The sequence below is a fragment of the Engystomops pustulosus genome, chromosome 4 (genome assembly GCF_040894005.1).
Source record: "Engystomops pustulosus chromosome 4, aEngPut4.maternal, whole genome shotgun sequence".
Taxonomy (NCBI): Eukaryota; Metazoa; Chordata; class Amphibia; order Anura; family Leptodactylidae; genus Engystomops; species Engystomops pustulosus.
Window position 1 is genome coordinate 121,196,291 of NC_092414.1, and position 16,639 is coordinate 121,212,929.

At 41.9% G+C, this 16,639-nt stretch overlaps 1 long non-coding RNA gene across 1 annotated transcript; it reads right to left on the minus strand.

Moving 5' to 3' along the window:
- Positions 1-442: 442 nt before the first annotated feature.
- Positions 443-8,144, minus strand: LOC140129078 (uncharacterized). Its single transcript, XR_011855295.1, has 3 exons — positions 8,070-8,144; positions 6,235-6,295; positions 443-710 (listed from the first exon to the last, which is right to left on the minus strand). It is a non-coding gene; the product is annotated as an uncharacterized lncRNA (long non-coding RNA).
- Between the last annotated feature and the right edge of the window lie 8,495 nt (positions 8,145-16,639).

Here is a 16,639-nt window from a genome sequence, read left to right on the forward strand (position 1 = left end):
GCAGCGGCGCGTCATACTAGGCGCCTGCCGGGGAAGATCAATGGCGGCGCCCGGCAGAAGAAAGAAGACGGTGCGGACATCGGGGGAGCATCGGGGTGAGTATATGATTATTTTTTTTTAAATGCTGGGCTGTATACTACTGGGGGCTGTGCTGTATACTACTGGGGGCTGTGCTGTATACTACTGGGGGCAGTGCTGTATACTACTGGGGGCAGTGCTGTATACTACTGGGGGCAGTGCTGTATACTACTGGGGGCTGTGCTGTATACTACTGGGGGCTGTGCTGTATACTACTGGGGGCTGTGCTGTATACTACTGTATGCGTTGGAAAAGGGGTAGTCTTATACGGCGAATATATCTTAAACTCTATATTTTAAACAGGAAAGTAGGGGGGTCGTCTTATACACCAGGTCGTCTTATACGCCGGCATATACGGTAATCCCCAAGTGTTAGACACTATTCTAAGTATGTTAAAATCTATTTGATCTCTATCTTCTATCCATGGATATGCTTATCGTATATCAGACACAATGGTGGTCTTACAGCCAAATGGTATAAATTAGGAAGAGAATGCACAGTAGGAATTAGAAGGAACAATTATCTGCATGACACTAAAAATTAATTGATTCTTGAAAATGAAAGCCACATTCTGATGGCTTTCAGATGTTCCAGTAAATTTTCTCCTTTGTGAATGTGGTTTTCAGGCAGAACTGTTAAAGAGAAAACACCATGAAAATAACAAAATAATTATTTGACCCCTTAACAACTTAGTGTTTTACATTTTAAATGTTTTCACGTACTGAGGGATTGTTTTCTACAACCTGTACTGTCCAGTGACAGTGTTAAATATACAGTCTGTATACTGGGAAACAGGAAAAAAATTCCAAATGACACCTCCTCTTTATTCCTTGGGTTGGTATCACGGGAATGACAAATTTATGTAGTTATTAATATGCTCTAATAGATTTAAAAAAATGAAAACCTTTTGTACCAAAAAATCTCTTTTTTAGCCATGTTCTGACGCCAATAACTTTTTCATACTACAGCGTGTATGGTCTTATTTTTTGGTCTCTTACCCACCCTGTATTGAGAGGGCTATGCCAGGGAACCATCTCCTTACCTGCCTTAATTGTAAGCTATACCTCAGTGACTTTATTAAAACAATTCAAATATCATTTTAAAGTTGATTTTCTGGATGAAGCCTGTTCGCTGGGCTGTGAAAGAAAAATGATATGGGAGGAATCACTCTGTTTGACTACAAATGGGTGAGTAGCACTTCTGCCTTGCAGCACTGGGGTCCTGGGTTTGAATCCCACCCAGGTCAACATCTGCAAAGAGTTTGTATGTTCTCTCCGTGTTTGCGTGGGTTTCCTCCGGGTACTCCGGTTTCCTCCCACACTCCAAAACATACTGGTAGGTTGTTTAGATTGTGAGCCCCAAGGGGACAGGGACGAATTTGACATGCTTTGTGCAGCGCTGCATAATCTGTGTGCGCTATATAAATAAAGAATTATTATTATTTATTTATTATACTGATAAGTGATTTTTCCAGTGTTGCAACTGATTTATCGCTGGAATCCAGATGTTGTCATTTTAAGAAGTAACTAATTTTGTCGAACCCTCTCAATGCAGGGTGGATGTTTGCCCTGCAAAAAATATTGCAGTATATTGGTAAAATAATGCTTTCCTATCCCTCATCTCTACACAGTGTAATAGGTGCCCTACTATGACAGGCCTAAGAGCCTTAGAAATTTACCTTTTTTTTTACTGGAGTTATACTGTTTGGCTGGAGTTATAGTGCCCCTGGAATCTTCTACCACTGACTTTCAGGAAAACATACTGGGGGTCATTTACTAAGGGCCCTATTCGCGTTTTCCCGACGTGTTACCCGAATATTTCCGATTTGCGCCGTTTTTCCCTGAATTGCCCTGAGTTTTTGGCGCACGCGATCGGATTGTGGCGCATCGGCGCCGGCATGCACGCGGCGGAAATGGGGGGGGCGTGGCCAAATGAAAACCCGACGGATTCGGAGAAACCGCCGCATTTTAAAAAAAAATGTGTTGCTGGACACGCGGTTACCTTCACCAGGAATAGGATCGTGTACTCCGGCGGACCTCGGCGGACTTCAGCGCAGCAGCGACACCTGGTGGATGTCGGAGGAACTGCCTTAGTGAATCGCCGGAAGACCCGAATCCACCACAGAGAACGTGCTGCTGGATCGCGAATGGACTGGGTAAGTAAATCTGCCCCACTGCGTTCTGTGTGTTCTCCCTACGTGAACCTAGTCTTCATGTATATTGGTCAATGCTTCTTTAAATCATACAAAGTATATTAGACAATGCTGGGTTCCTAAGTAACTTTATATATTCCCAAGAAAGATGCTACTTGCAACCTACCACCCCAAGGACAAGGAGCATGCAAATGCTTTATATTATCCAAATGAATTAAACATTACCTTTTTACCTTGACAGAAATAAGCCCTGCTTCCCTATGCCTGACTACAGCTATAGATTTTTTGTATATTTAAATAATAAGATATAGATATCTGGAATAATGTCTATCCCAGCCTAGACATCATTCTTCAGCTTTTCCCCTGCTTCTGAATTTACTGGTGACTTTGTGACCCTATTACCCTGAGCACAATGGATGCATTGATATAGAAGATGTGCTCATCTCAATTGATCTCGATTTAATTGAATAAAGAATTATACATTCAGCTTGTGGGGAGGGGGGTAGTGTCAATATCGCTGCATATAAATTGTATTGTCATACATTGGTTAAAAAGTCATCTCTCAACTGTAGTGAGTGAAACATGTATCTTTCACATTCACTCAAGTATTCTTGTTTTAATGGAATTTACTATTGCTAGTGCAAAAAAAGCAGATCCTTTTAAATCCCTGTCCAAGCGGAGCGATCCCCGAAAAGTCAGAAAACCCGATGGAAATGCGGCCGCAGGACCCTTAGTAAATAAGCAACAAATTAAATCCTTAAATTAAAATTGGGGATTTAGGTATTGCTTAGCATGCTTAGTATCAGATCAGTATCAGGTCAGGAATTTCAGATTAGTGAGAAAATCCTAGAGAAGGGCCAATTGATTCTAACGAATCGGAATTCGGTTAGAATTTCAGGAAAACTTCGATTCGCCACGAATCCGAAGTTTATGGTGATTCGTGGGAACAAAGTTTTTTTCCCTCCTTTATTTCCAAAATGGCTGTGAGCACAACATTTTACATGGGGAGGAGAACTCTGGGAAGGAGAAAGGAACACCCTCGATCACATGTGCAGACCTGTACAGACCTCGTTTGCTCAGGCCCTTTGAAGAGGCAACATTATTTGTCAGTCAACAGGACTGCGGGATGAATAACGTCATTCCACTGCTTCATGTACTGGAACTCATGCTGCAAAATCTGTCTGTTCAGGGCACTGGAGAAGTGGCGACTACATCTCATGGCCACATGAGTCCGGTGGGGGCTGAACTGGAGGAGGACATTGAAGAACAAGCAGAGTCTGGTGAAAATAGTGGTTTTTCCACTCAGGTGACAAGAGAGGAGGAGCAGGAACATCTGCAGGAGGTAGAAGACGAGGCAGATGACCCAGAAGCACCGTGGCAGTATACAGTGGAGATGGAGGCCGGGAGTCCCTCAGAGTCACTTGCGCAGATGGCACGCAGCATGCTGCTTTGCCTAACTAGTGACAGCCGAATTGTCAACATCCAGCATAAGGATGAGTTTTGGCTCTCCACCCTCTTGGACCCTCGCTACTGGTCAAAAATGGGTGACTTTCTCCCAGGTGCCGAGAGAGAGGAACAACTGGCGTACTATAGAGAAATACTGAAAAGACAGTTGGCTGCTGCCTTTGTGCGGTATTGTCAATCCTCTGTCAGGTCTGACCGGGGGATTTCTGGCAGTGATTACTCATGTACTACTGCCACGGCTGCTGTGGGGAGATAGGGGGGTAGGAGCAGTAGAAGCTCCATCAGCAGCAGCTTAAGTCTGGAGTCCTTAATGAGCAATTACCTTCACCCGCCTAGTGAGGAGGGTAGCCACCACTAGCAGCAGCAGCAGGGCATGGAGCAGAGTGGCTTATCTGGACAGCACTCTACCACCCCAGGTAGAGGGTCCCCTGGACTACTGGGCAGCCAAACTTGATGCGTGGCCGCAACTTGTGGAGTTTGCAGTATAGAAGCTGTCCTGCCCGGCCAGTAGTGTGGCATCAGAGTGTTTGGGTGTTCAGTGCAGCGGGGGCAATCAGTACCCCAAGGAGAACTTGCTTGTCCACCCGTAATGTGGAGAGGCTGACCTTTGTCAAGATGAATCAGGCTTGGATCGGCCAGGGTTTTCAACACACCCTTATGCATAACGTTTCCCCAAAACATTAAGAAATGAGTCTGGATTCTAACTACCTGCCTCCGCCACTATTCTAATGCAGCCAACCACCCAATTTCCATAATGCTGTTTTCCCCCCTCCACCACTCTATGATGTTGCCACTATGCTTGGTTTTTCCCTAAATTTCATCTGTCAGAAGGAATGAAAATCCTCAGGATTGATAGCCGGAAGCAGAGGTGGATAGAGAACACAGAGGACATGCAAATATATATTTATTTCAAACTTCAAATTCATTTCAAACTTCAAATACATTTCAAACTTTGTATTTGTGCCACACTGTGGCCTACCATGTTGCTGCCACCTAAAGAATTTGTCAGCTTGCCACTTTCTGACCTCATGCTGCTGCTGCCACCTCTATATTCTGTCATTGTGCCACTCTGTGGCCTACCATGTTGCCGCCACCACCACTCTATCATTGTGCCACTTTCTGACCTCTTGCTTCTGCTGCCACCTCCACACTCTGTCATTGTGCCACTCTGTGGTCTACCATGTCGCCGCCACCTCCATACTTGTGCCACTCTGTACCCTATGCTTGCTATCCTAGGGAAAGCTTTCATGTTTCCTTCCAGTGGATAGAAATCAGACCATGGTCACGCAGGTGTGCAGCTTGTTAGTATCAGTGTCAGGATCAGGGGTAGTGGACCCACTGTACCACTGCAAGCGATGATGTAAGCGGACCGGGGTCAGGAAAGGAACCGGGGTCACAACAGAAAATCCCAAAACAAGCACAGGACATATGGAATAAGCTTTCTCTAGGGTATGAGGCACAAAGATCCCACGGGGTATGTAGGAAGGGGCCCACTATTTATTACATTAAGGGATGGCCTGTCAGCACACTGGCCCATTAAGAGACAGGAAGCCGGTGCCGGAGACATCGTGGGAATGCGGACAGGTAAGGAGACCCCCCACGCTGGGAGAGAGAGAGGGGTGCATGGGTGTGCCTGTGACCTGGGTCCTGGCTCGCAGGAGCACCGTGACAATTATAGAATAAGCAGAATTGTGTGCTATAACAAGACGTGCATCTGTGGTCCCATGGTCAGATTTCTGTCCACTGGAAGTAACCATAGAAGCTTCTTATAGAATGACAGCAAGCAGAGATCTAGAAAACCATAATGACTTGAAACAGAAAGTATATTGGAAAATTGTATGACTTTTCATGTTTTATATAAACAATAACATTCATTTGGTGAAAAGGGAACACCCCTTTAATGACATTGCAATTCAAATTTAAATATAGCAGAAGCTGATCTGTATTTGTCCCAGGTTGAGCTGTCACTTTAATATAGCTCTGTGCACAGCAAGTCCTTGGCTGTCTGGGACTGCAGGAAGATACCTGGAGTCCTCTCTGGTGATGGCCTGGGTGCCCACAGAAAGGGCTCCGAGTGCCACCTCTGGCACCAGTGCCATAGGTTAGCCATCACTGACTTAGGGTATCAATATCTTTGTTATGGGCTGCTCCTTTAACTTGCTACATACATATTATTACATTCTGCATATATATTATTACATACTATGTACATATTATTGTATGTTCCAAATCTAAAGTGCAAACATGGGTTCAAAAGCTCCGAAGCTGTCTAGATAAATGTAAAAAGCTGTTCACTTTGCACTATGCAGATGCATCCCCCTCCATATAGATTTATATTCTTTATTTCTGAACATAATCAAGGACATTGTTATTTAGTCCATAGGATAATACCCTCTTATGATAGGAAGGTAATAAAGTACTTTAATGTGCTATAATAAAATGTTTATCACAATAACCTTTTGTAGCAATGGCACTTGGGACTTTTTAGAAATAACTGGCAACTGTGAGTCTACAAGGAATCTGAACAGAACCACACCCACCTGTGCTATGTGGAGGAATGCTATCCGCTCTGCATCCAATATTTGGCTAAAGCATCTGAATCTAATAGCAGTAAATGTCATTGTATCATAAAAATCAGACAATATGTATTTCATTTCTGCAATATTTCAAATAAACACTAACAGAGATTCTGGTCTGTTTTCCATAAACAAGTATCTTTATTTATTCTGCTGTCATACCTGTTACAGCCACATTCCATCCCATAATGACTATATGACGCAGGTGCTTACTGGGATCATTTACATTTACAACAGAAATTCATATTCAACAAATTCTGCTTAAAGGGAACCTATCATGTTGAACATACACGCCTTGAATGCAAGTCTTATGACTGTTTTACACACAGCATGATACAACCATGATCACAGACTATGGAGAGTCCTGTGTCATGGGCTCGTCACACTACAGGAACTGGATACTTTGCATCATTTCCATTTATGGCGCAAAGAATCGCTGCTTTACCTTCTAAACAGCAGCACCAGCACTATAGGTTTGAGCACACAGCTAACATCATATCCGTAGAATGTGCAAAGGAATAGTGTAGGACATGCAGAGGGATGCAAGACACCTTCATTTCATATCTAGTACATTGGCAGGATCATTCTGATCCTGCAGTTCTGCTGAGGGGCCACTCTGTCTTCAAACTGGTGGAGCCCTCGGGGATAAAAAAATTATGTGAACATAAATATTTGTACATTTCATATTAACCAAACAGATATAACATTGATGAACAAATATTTCTGTTTGCAAAATATTTTAAATGAATCTCCAATATGACAAGTGAGTACCCTCCAAAAATGAGCTTGGGAAGGACAACCAATGAACCGGTAACAGGGTCAAAGTCATTAGCCTTCGATTCTCAAAATCAATACAGTGCAGATGGCTGAACTGGATATCCCCTGATCACTCTGGTACTGAGTTGTCATTTTGTAGCATAAGGGAGACAGTATTTATTTTTTGGGGCATAATATAAGGAGCACATTATATAAAAAGCTGTAGCTCCCGGCGTTGATAGTAAATTATTGTTCTTGGCTAAAACAAAATAGAATGGGTTAACAAAAAATATTTTATATGTATCTATAGACTGTCTCAGGCTGTCTCTGTCCATCTGTGTGGCCGGCAGTCTCTTTCAGTGACCATGTGTGACCGGCAGTCTCTTTCAGTGACTGTCTGTGTGGCCGGCAGTCTCTTTCAGTTACTGTCTGTGTGGCCAGTGGTCTCTTTCAGTGACTGTCTGTGTGGCCGGCAGTCTCTTTCAGTGACTGTCTGTGGCCGTCGGTCTCTTTCAGTGACTGTCTATGTGGCCAGCAGTCTCTTTCAGTGACTGTCTGTGTGGCTGACAGTCTCTTTCGGTGACTGTCTGTGTGGCCGGCTGTCTCTTTCAGTGACTGTCTGTATGGCCGGCAGTCTCTTTCAGTGACTGTCTGTGTGGCCGGCAGTCTCTTTCAATGACTGTCTGTGTGGCCGGCGGTCTCTTTCAGTGACTGTCTGTATGGCCGGCAGTCTCTTTCAGTGACTGTCTGTGTGGCCGGCAGTCTCTTTCAATGACTGTCTGTGTGGCCGATGGTCTCTTTCAGTGACTGTCTGTATGGCCGGCAGTCTCTTTCAGTGACTGTGTGTGTGGCCGGTAGTCTCTTTCAATGACTGTCTGTGTGGCCGGCGGTCTCTTTCAGTGACTGTCTGTATGGCCGGCAGTCTCTTCCAGTGACTGTGTGTGTGGCCGGTAGTCTCTTTCAATGACTGTCTGTGTGGCCGGCGGTCTCTTTCAGTGACTGTCTGTAATCTCCCCCAATTGGTGGATCCCTATCCATCTTACCTCACACCTAAATTGTCTTCTACTAATTGCCTGTAGTAGCCAATCAATGCTCAGAGCTAATATTAATGACCTGTGCAGAACAGCAACCAATCACAGCTCAGCTTCCAACTGTCACAGCAGCAGCAGCAAACAATGGCTCCTGTATACGGTGGTTCATCATAATACCTGATATTACCTATGTCTGTCTATCTATCTATCTATCTATCTAGAAAAAGAAAAGTCCAAGGCAGCACAACCAACTAGCCTGGGTGCAAAGATCTGGATGTCCGTGGCAGGGACCCAATTGATGTATTCTAGGAAAACAGCAGCACTCCAGTGGGTAGATTAAATCAGGGTGATCTTTATATCAGATGCAACGTTTCGGTGTATCCACCTTTTTTCAACTTGATACACCGAAACGTCGCATCTGAAATAAAGATCACCCTGATTTAATCTACCCACTGGAGTGCTGCTGTTTTCCTAGAATACATCTATCTATCTATCTAGAAAAAAATATAGAAAAAAATAAAACAATTCAGCTGCACCAGTTAAGAAAAATCGGGTGCTCAACCTTCAGGTTTGTTAAATCCTTCTACATATAAAAAAATCAAAAAATGATGGCACTCCAAGTTCAGTGAAAAAGGAATTCTTTTATTCCAAAAGTGCTACGTATGTGCTCCAGATATGGGAGCTGAAACGTAGCACTTTTGGAATAAAAGAATTCCTTTTTCACTGAACTTGGTGTGCCATCATTTTTTGATTTTTTTTATCTATCTATCTATCTATCTATCTATCTATCTATCTATCTATCTATCTATCTATCTATCTGTATCTCTGTATATCTTTATGTCTGTCTATTTGTATGTTTGTCTGTCTATCTGTATGTCTGTCTATCTGTTAGTTTGTCTATTTATCTGTATGTCTGTGTATCTGTATTTCTCTTTATCTGTATGTTTATCTGTATGTTTGTCTATTTATCTGTATGTCTGTCTATCTATGTCTTTCTATCTGTATGTCTGTCTATCTATCTGTCTTTCTGTATGTTTGTCTATTTATCTGTATGTCTGTCTATATGTCTGTCTATCTATATGTCTGTCAATATGTATGTCTGTCTATCTGTATGTTTGTCTATTTATCTGTATGTCTGTCTATGTATCTGTCAGTCTATTTATGTCTATTTATCTGTTTATATGTTTGTATGTATCTATAGACACAGAGGTATGTCAAATTACCTCACATATTACTTCACATCTCTCACACCTAATCTGTATTATAATCATTGCCTATAGTAACCAATCACAGCTCAGAGCTCATATTAATGACATGTGGCAAATAGAAGCTGAGCTCTGGTTGCTTATTGCCACAGTAGATAACGGCTCCTGTATATGGTGGTCATCAAATTACCTCACTTATTACTTTACATATTACTTCACATCTTACCTCACACCTAAGACTGCCTTCACATGTTAAATTTTGTTTGTGTTAACACATGCATTTTGAAACACATCACAACAGTTGAGAAGAGGAGATTTGCCTAATTACACTGCTGTCAACATTGCGTTAACACAATGCTAACACACATGTTAACATTTTGTTAATACATAGTTAAATATTATATGCTTTATAATTTGGGTAGCTGCAGTTTTGAGGGGTACTCTGTTTGTTCGTAATATAGGTATTCCTCGGCTGGGGCCAAATTAGATTGGTTTTGCCCCCTCCCCAGTGCTGAACCGTTACCAACAGTCAACCGTTCTTCCCTTGTGCATTCCCCTGTAGATGCTATACAACGTGTTTACAGGTAGGGGTGTAACTTGTGGGGGTGTGGTGGGTTCCATCGCCCCTGGGCTGGAGAGACTTACGGGGCCATAAGGTGTAACTTTCCTATATGAGAAGACAAGTTATAGAAACAATACATTATGATTGGGGTCTGGGATAGAGGTTTAGATGCTTCAGTTTATACTGCTGCTTACAGCTACACCTTGCTACAGTGTTGTGTAACAACGTAATAGTCAGCGTAACATTTGGACTAAAATACCATGCAACATGCCAAGGCCCTCGGAACATCACTTGGCAGGGAAACAGAAGAAATAATGCTTCCTTGAAGCTCCCAAGAATGCTTCCCATGAAATTCCCTACCCTTTCAAGTGAAATATTTCATTTCATACTGCAAACTCTATGTCAGCTGTTCTATGCAAACAATAGGAGAAAAAGCAAAGCTAATTACACCCAGATCTGTGAGACAGATGATTAGAATTAGATACTATGCACAGAAGCAGAAGGGGTAGAACTGATTCAACGCTGCTAATTTGTAAACAAAACATATTAACCCCTTAAGGACGCAGGGATTTTTCGCTCATTTCTCACTCTCCACCTTCAAAAATCCATAACTTTTTCATTTTTACGTGTACAGACCTGTGTGATGGCTTATTTTGTGCGTAACAAATTTTACTTTCCCGTAATGTTATTTATTTTAACATGCCGTGTACCACGAAGCTGAAAAAAAATTCCAAATGTGGAAAAATTGAAAAAAAAAAAAACGCACGTCACGTTCTTGTTTTTACGACTTTCACTCTTTTCTCCAAATAACACGCCTACTTTATTCTTTGGTTCGGTGTGATTGCGGTGATACCAAATTTATATAGGTTTTATTGTGTTTTAATACATTTTCAAAAATTAAACGAATGTATACATTCTGAAGCTAATAACTTTTTCATACTTTGGTGCACGGAGCTGTGTGAGGTGTCATTTTTCTGCGAAATGAGCCGACGTTTGCATTGCTACCATTTTGAGGTCTGTGCGACATTTTGATAATTTTTTATTCCATTTTTTATGTGATGTAAAAAGGTGTAAAAGACATTTGGGCGCCATTTCCCGTCTCGGAAGTCACTGCCGGCCGTAACTGTTTTTATATTTTGATAGATCGGGCATTTTGGGACGCGGCGATACCTAATTTGTCTGTGCTTTTTACTGTTTATTATGTTTTATATCAGTTCTAGCGAAAGGGGGGGTGATTTGAATTTTTAATATTTTATTAATTTTTTTTATTTTTTCCCACTATTTCTTAGACCAGCTAGGGTACATTAACCCTAGATGGTCAGATCGTTCCTACCATATACTGCAATACTTCTGTATTGCAATATATGGCATTTTTGCACACTATACATTACAATGAGCCACAGGCTCATTGTAATGCATATGCAGAAGCCATGTATCCTCGGGTCAAACGAAGACCCGAGGCTACCATGGCAACCGATTGCCGCCCCCCGATGACGTTCCGGGGCGCGGCGATCGTAATAAAGATGCCGGCGCCCACGCTTCGCCGTCTTTTAAATGCCGCCGTCGACTTTGCCGGCGGCAATGAAAGGCAATGAAAGGGTTAATAGCAGCGATCGGTGCAAGCACCAACCACGGTTATTAGCGGTGGGGGTTTTGCTGCAATATGTAACAACCCCCACCTTTGTATGAAGAGGACTCAGCCCGTGAGCCCTCTTCACACATTCCCTATACCTCTGCGCCATAGAGCTACGGCGCAGAGCGTTAAGGGGTTAAAGGGGAGATGTATTCCTTTGTTGGTCATTAAACCATTGCAGAGTAGAACTAGACAGTTCTAGAACTGCACTGGAATTATCAGTGTGAATAAAAATTTCTACCTGCGCTGTTATATATATACCCTGTTTCCCCTAAAATAATACATCCCCGAAAATAAGACCTAGTACAATTTTGCTCCGTCTTAGAAATATAAGGCCTCCCCTGAAATTAAGACCTAGCGGCAGTCATTGCAGCGGCTCCCCCACGCCATGCATTGGTATTAGGAAATCTTTTAGATGCTGCAGAAGGCTGTGACATGGGGAAGAATTCATGGAATAAAATCACTGACTGTCGTGCTGCAAATGTGATCCCAGCAGCTACCGGGATAAGAAGGGTCATTTATGGAAAGTTCTTTTACTAAACATGAGAGATTGGGGCCAATGATTATAATAGAAATGGAGTCACAAGAAAGACAGCAGGAAATTCAGAGTTTGGAGAGTCATAAGAGAAGTAGATTTTTTGTTCAACGATAAATGTAAATTCTTGTTCTTGGAAAAATAAGAATCCCCTGAAAATAAGACCTAGCGCCTCTTTAGGAGCAAAAATTAATATAAGACACTGTCTTATTTTCGGGGGAAACAGGGTATATACAGGCAGTCCCTGGGTTACATACAAGATAGGTTCTTAGGCCCGTTCCACACTTGCGAGTGTGATGCGATGAACTCGCATCACACTCGCAACGCATGCTGCTGGGAATGCACGGCCTGAACGCTGCACCGCGGGAGTGAACTGACATGCTGAGTTCAATATAAGGGTCAACAATATAGAAATTATATAATTATATAAAGCTTGCCCTTCTACAGTCACTTTATTGTGTTTACACTATTTATTGTACACAGTGCGGCTCATTTACTAAGGGTCCGAACACCGCACTTTCGTCGGATTTCGCGATTATTTCCGTTTTGGGACGAATTGCCCCGGGTTTTTGGCACGCATGATCGGATTGTGGCGCATCGGCGCCGGCTTGCATGCAACAGAAATCAGGGGGCGTGGGCGCCGGACAACCCGATGAATTCGGACAAACCGCAGAATTTAAAAACGGAATTGTGTCGCAAGATCAAGCACTTCAGTGACTTCAAGAACATGCACCAGGAAGAAGCAGATGAACTCCAACGAACCTAGGCGCGGAAGCGATGGATGCAGGAACTCACGATCTTAGTGAATCCTTGTCGGACAACGTACCGCGGGATCGCGACAGGAATGGCAAAGTAAATGTGTCCCAGTGTGCTTAGCATTATACGCTGTTTAGCCATACTCTCAGCATATTATATTTTAGGCTTTTTACCTCATTCTATTTCCCCCTGTTCTATCACACTTCACGTATGGTTTTCCTAAGCCTTTTAATTTAATTTGTAGGTTTTCTGTTCTTCCTGCTCCCCATTTAGTTTATTGCATAATTTAGTTCTTTGCTTTTGTCCAGTGTTAGACTACATTCTAATAATGTCTAAACTGACCTTTTCAGATTTTTTTGTTAATTAACTCCACGATCCAATCATTACGGTTCTCTTCTTATACTTACCTTGTACCCTGGAGTCCCTGCGCATGTTGTGTCTGTTATAAGAAAATTCAAAAACGCATCTCAGGGCGTGGACCTGACCACCACTTTACCATCCTTCAGCATTCCACTATGGGGTAAGGGCTTTTGATATATTTTATTTCTATCTTCTTGAGCTCCCTTTCCATATCCATTGATGTACTTTGTTTTGGGAAGGATCTCTTCTTTTCATATGCCGTTTTCCAGTATCTCAATCCCTTTCTTGTTATAGACATTTATACTGACAACAGCTTGAGTGACATCTAGTGGCTAGTGGTGGTAAACCCTCATCCCTTTGTATTTATAACACACTTTCGTTAATTGCTTGCTGTATATTATTTTGATGGTTACTTCTTACTTTTATTTTTAATAGCAATTTAATGAAGTATTTTTATGTTTCTGAAATGATTGCTATCATTTATATCCGCCCTTAAAATCATATTATTTGACAAATATTTTTTTTCTGCGATTTCATCGGATTTTGAATTTATTTACAGCTTACCAGTACATGGCATGTAATATAAAATATCATCACTTGGAAGTACAATTTTTTATACAGAACATGAGCCCTCATACAGGAGGCAGGACCAAAGTTAGGGGGTGGCAAGCTGGGAATTTGCTTAGGACCCCCCTTGTGCTTAATGGGCCCCCAGCATGTGGACTTCTGTGGGCAGAGGATGTATTGCTCCTTTAATACCCCTTGATTGAATGCCTGGGTGAACGTGTTTAGCATCTAGCTCCGGTCTATATATCCATCATCCATCTGTCTAGGTATCTATCCTATAATTGTCTATTTCCTATCTATATATTGGTCCATCTAACCATTTATCTATCTAGCTTTTTGCCTATCTATTATCTATCTATATGTCTATCAATCAATCAATCAATCAATATGTTTCTCTTCTACTGTATCTATCTCTCATATCTATCTATATTCTATCATCTATCTAGCTGTCTATATATAATCTATGTTATATTTATGCATATATATATATATATATATATATATGATCTACCTATAAATCTATATCATCTTCCATATTTATCTTCTATCATCAATCTACCTATCATCTGTCCCATGTTATAGGTTGCCTTACCATACTACTCGTTGTAAATTACAAAGTGTTATTATTGTGCAGGGCTAAGGGAGTTTCTTACTGAATGTGACTGTTCAGAAAATAGTTTTCTTTTTGGGACCCCACTTTAATAATAATAATTCTTTATTTATATAGCGCACACAGATTACGCAGCGCTGCACAGGCATGTCAAATTGGTCCCTGTCCCCATGGGGCTCACAATCTAAACAACCTAACAGTATGTTTTGAAGTGTGGGAGGAAACCGGAGTACCCGGAGGAAACCCACGCAAACACGGAGAGAACATACAAACTCTTTGCAGATGTTGACCTGGGTGGGATTCGAACCCAGGACCCCAGTGCTGCAAGGCAGATGTGCTACTCACTCAGCCACCGTGCTGCCCTACACTTTCAGTTTCACCCAGTGCCCCACTAAAACCGGTCCTGACAGGAGGATAAAGGACATCAGTGGCCAGGGGGTAAATATAACATTGTTATGTTATATAGAATTGTTTCCCCTAAATCCCTTCCTCATCCAATCCCTACCCTTCCTTGGTTGAACTTGATGGACAAGTGTCTTTTTTCAACCGTATAAACTACTATGAGTAAATAGTGCCGCTAGGAAGTACAATTTGTTTCTCAAAAACAAGCCTTTGTATGGCTCTGTAACTAGAAGATTTCAAAAGTTCAGACTTTTTGGGTGGAGGGAAACAAAAAAGAGAAATGGCAACAATGGGTTAAAACAGAATTATTGTAGCTACTAGTACCGAATAATATTTACAGGGAACCAAGGAGGGCATTTTTACATAATGACAGGTTACATAAGCCAATTGCATGTTTTTTCTAAATCTTCCTTTGTTTTTTTTTTATAATTTTCTTGCTTTATAATTTTTTTATTTTAGATTACCTGGCTCCCTTCCAGAATCATGTGTTGAGTCCCGGGTGTCTCAAAAGTAAAGATCGTCTATTCCACAATCCTCTCTCCCTTCACCCTCACTCTTAGTCGTCCCTACCAAACCCACAGCCTCTCTCTTCTGCCCTCCATCCATCACTCCACTTACGTCAGCTCATCAGAGAATGCAACTCTTGTGCTTGTGCGGTGAGCTCTTTTCATCTGCCATAGAAGTGCAGAGGGGTTGCCTCGTCTCCACTCTCATTGCAAGTGCATCACATCGCATGGCCAGGGGGTAGAGGAGGGAGACTGTGGGACGCAGAGGGAGAGCAAGGAGCCAGGTCTTAAAGAGGAAAGGTGTGTCCCCGGGACTCAGCACATGATTCTGTCAGGGAGCCAGGTAAGCAAAATGAAAGGATTACAAAGCAAAAAAATTATTCAAAGAAAAGACAAAGGCAAATTTGGAAAGAACATGCAATGGGCTTATGGAACCTGTCATTGTGTAAAACTGACATTCACAATGACAGGTTCCCTTAAGAAAATGTATTTCTTGTAAGTCAATATGGATTATATAATTATATCTGCTTAAAATGACACCATTGTATGACTAGTAAAGCAATAAATGGGAAGATTCACAGTCCACATACTTCTTATTTAGCAATAAGTGGTGATGGGTCAACCAGACTACAGAGAAGCTGAAAGGTTAGACATGGGGTCAAGTAAAGTTTTCTTAAACTTTTTTTATTCCAGCTGTGGTAGATATGAGTTGGACTTATCAAGGCAAGTGTTGTGCTAAGTGGTATATGAGGTATGCTGTGGATGGAGAAGTGTTTTGTCTAGAGATGCCTAAGTCCTGTCATTATTGCCAGTCCATAACAGAAACAGTCACTATAAATATTGTTTCTAGTGTGGTATCAGTTTTACAGCAGTTTCCACAAAAGATTTCCACTGTTTTAGTGAAATATGCAATTTTTTTAAATAAGCAGCATGTGTGCAACACAGTCCAGTGTTATTTACATGTGTAATGTTTTCACAGTGCTGCTGCATGTGAACAATGTCATAGCAGTATGTGCCCTTTGTGATAGCATGTGAGTGCAGTACTAGTGTGCAATGCATTTCCAGTGTGTTAGTGGTGTATGTCACATATGTGAAGATAATGGCCCACATTTATCAAAAATAGTGCAAAATGCACTACGTGCAGTTTTACTGTAGAAGGTGCAGTGTGCGCCAGATTCATGAAATGTGTCACACGTTCTTCATTAATCTGGTGCCCCCTGGACTTCTCCAGTAGAATGCACAATTTTTTTTCTGGTGCACATTGCCCACATTTACTAAAGGCTGTGCGTCAGTTTTCTGGCGGACTTTGCACATATTTTCATGTGAAAAGTGCTTACACATGTGTTGAAGAAGTGCCAGTGACACCCTTTTGTGTCGCGGTTGCACTATTCTTCATGCAACACAAATTTCATCGCTGAACTGGTGCACAGTTGTCCCGAGCACCAC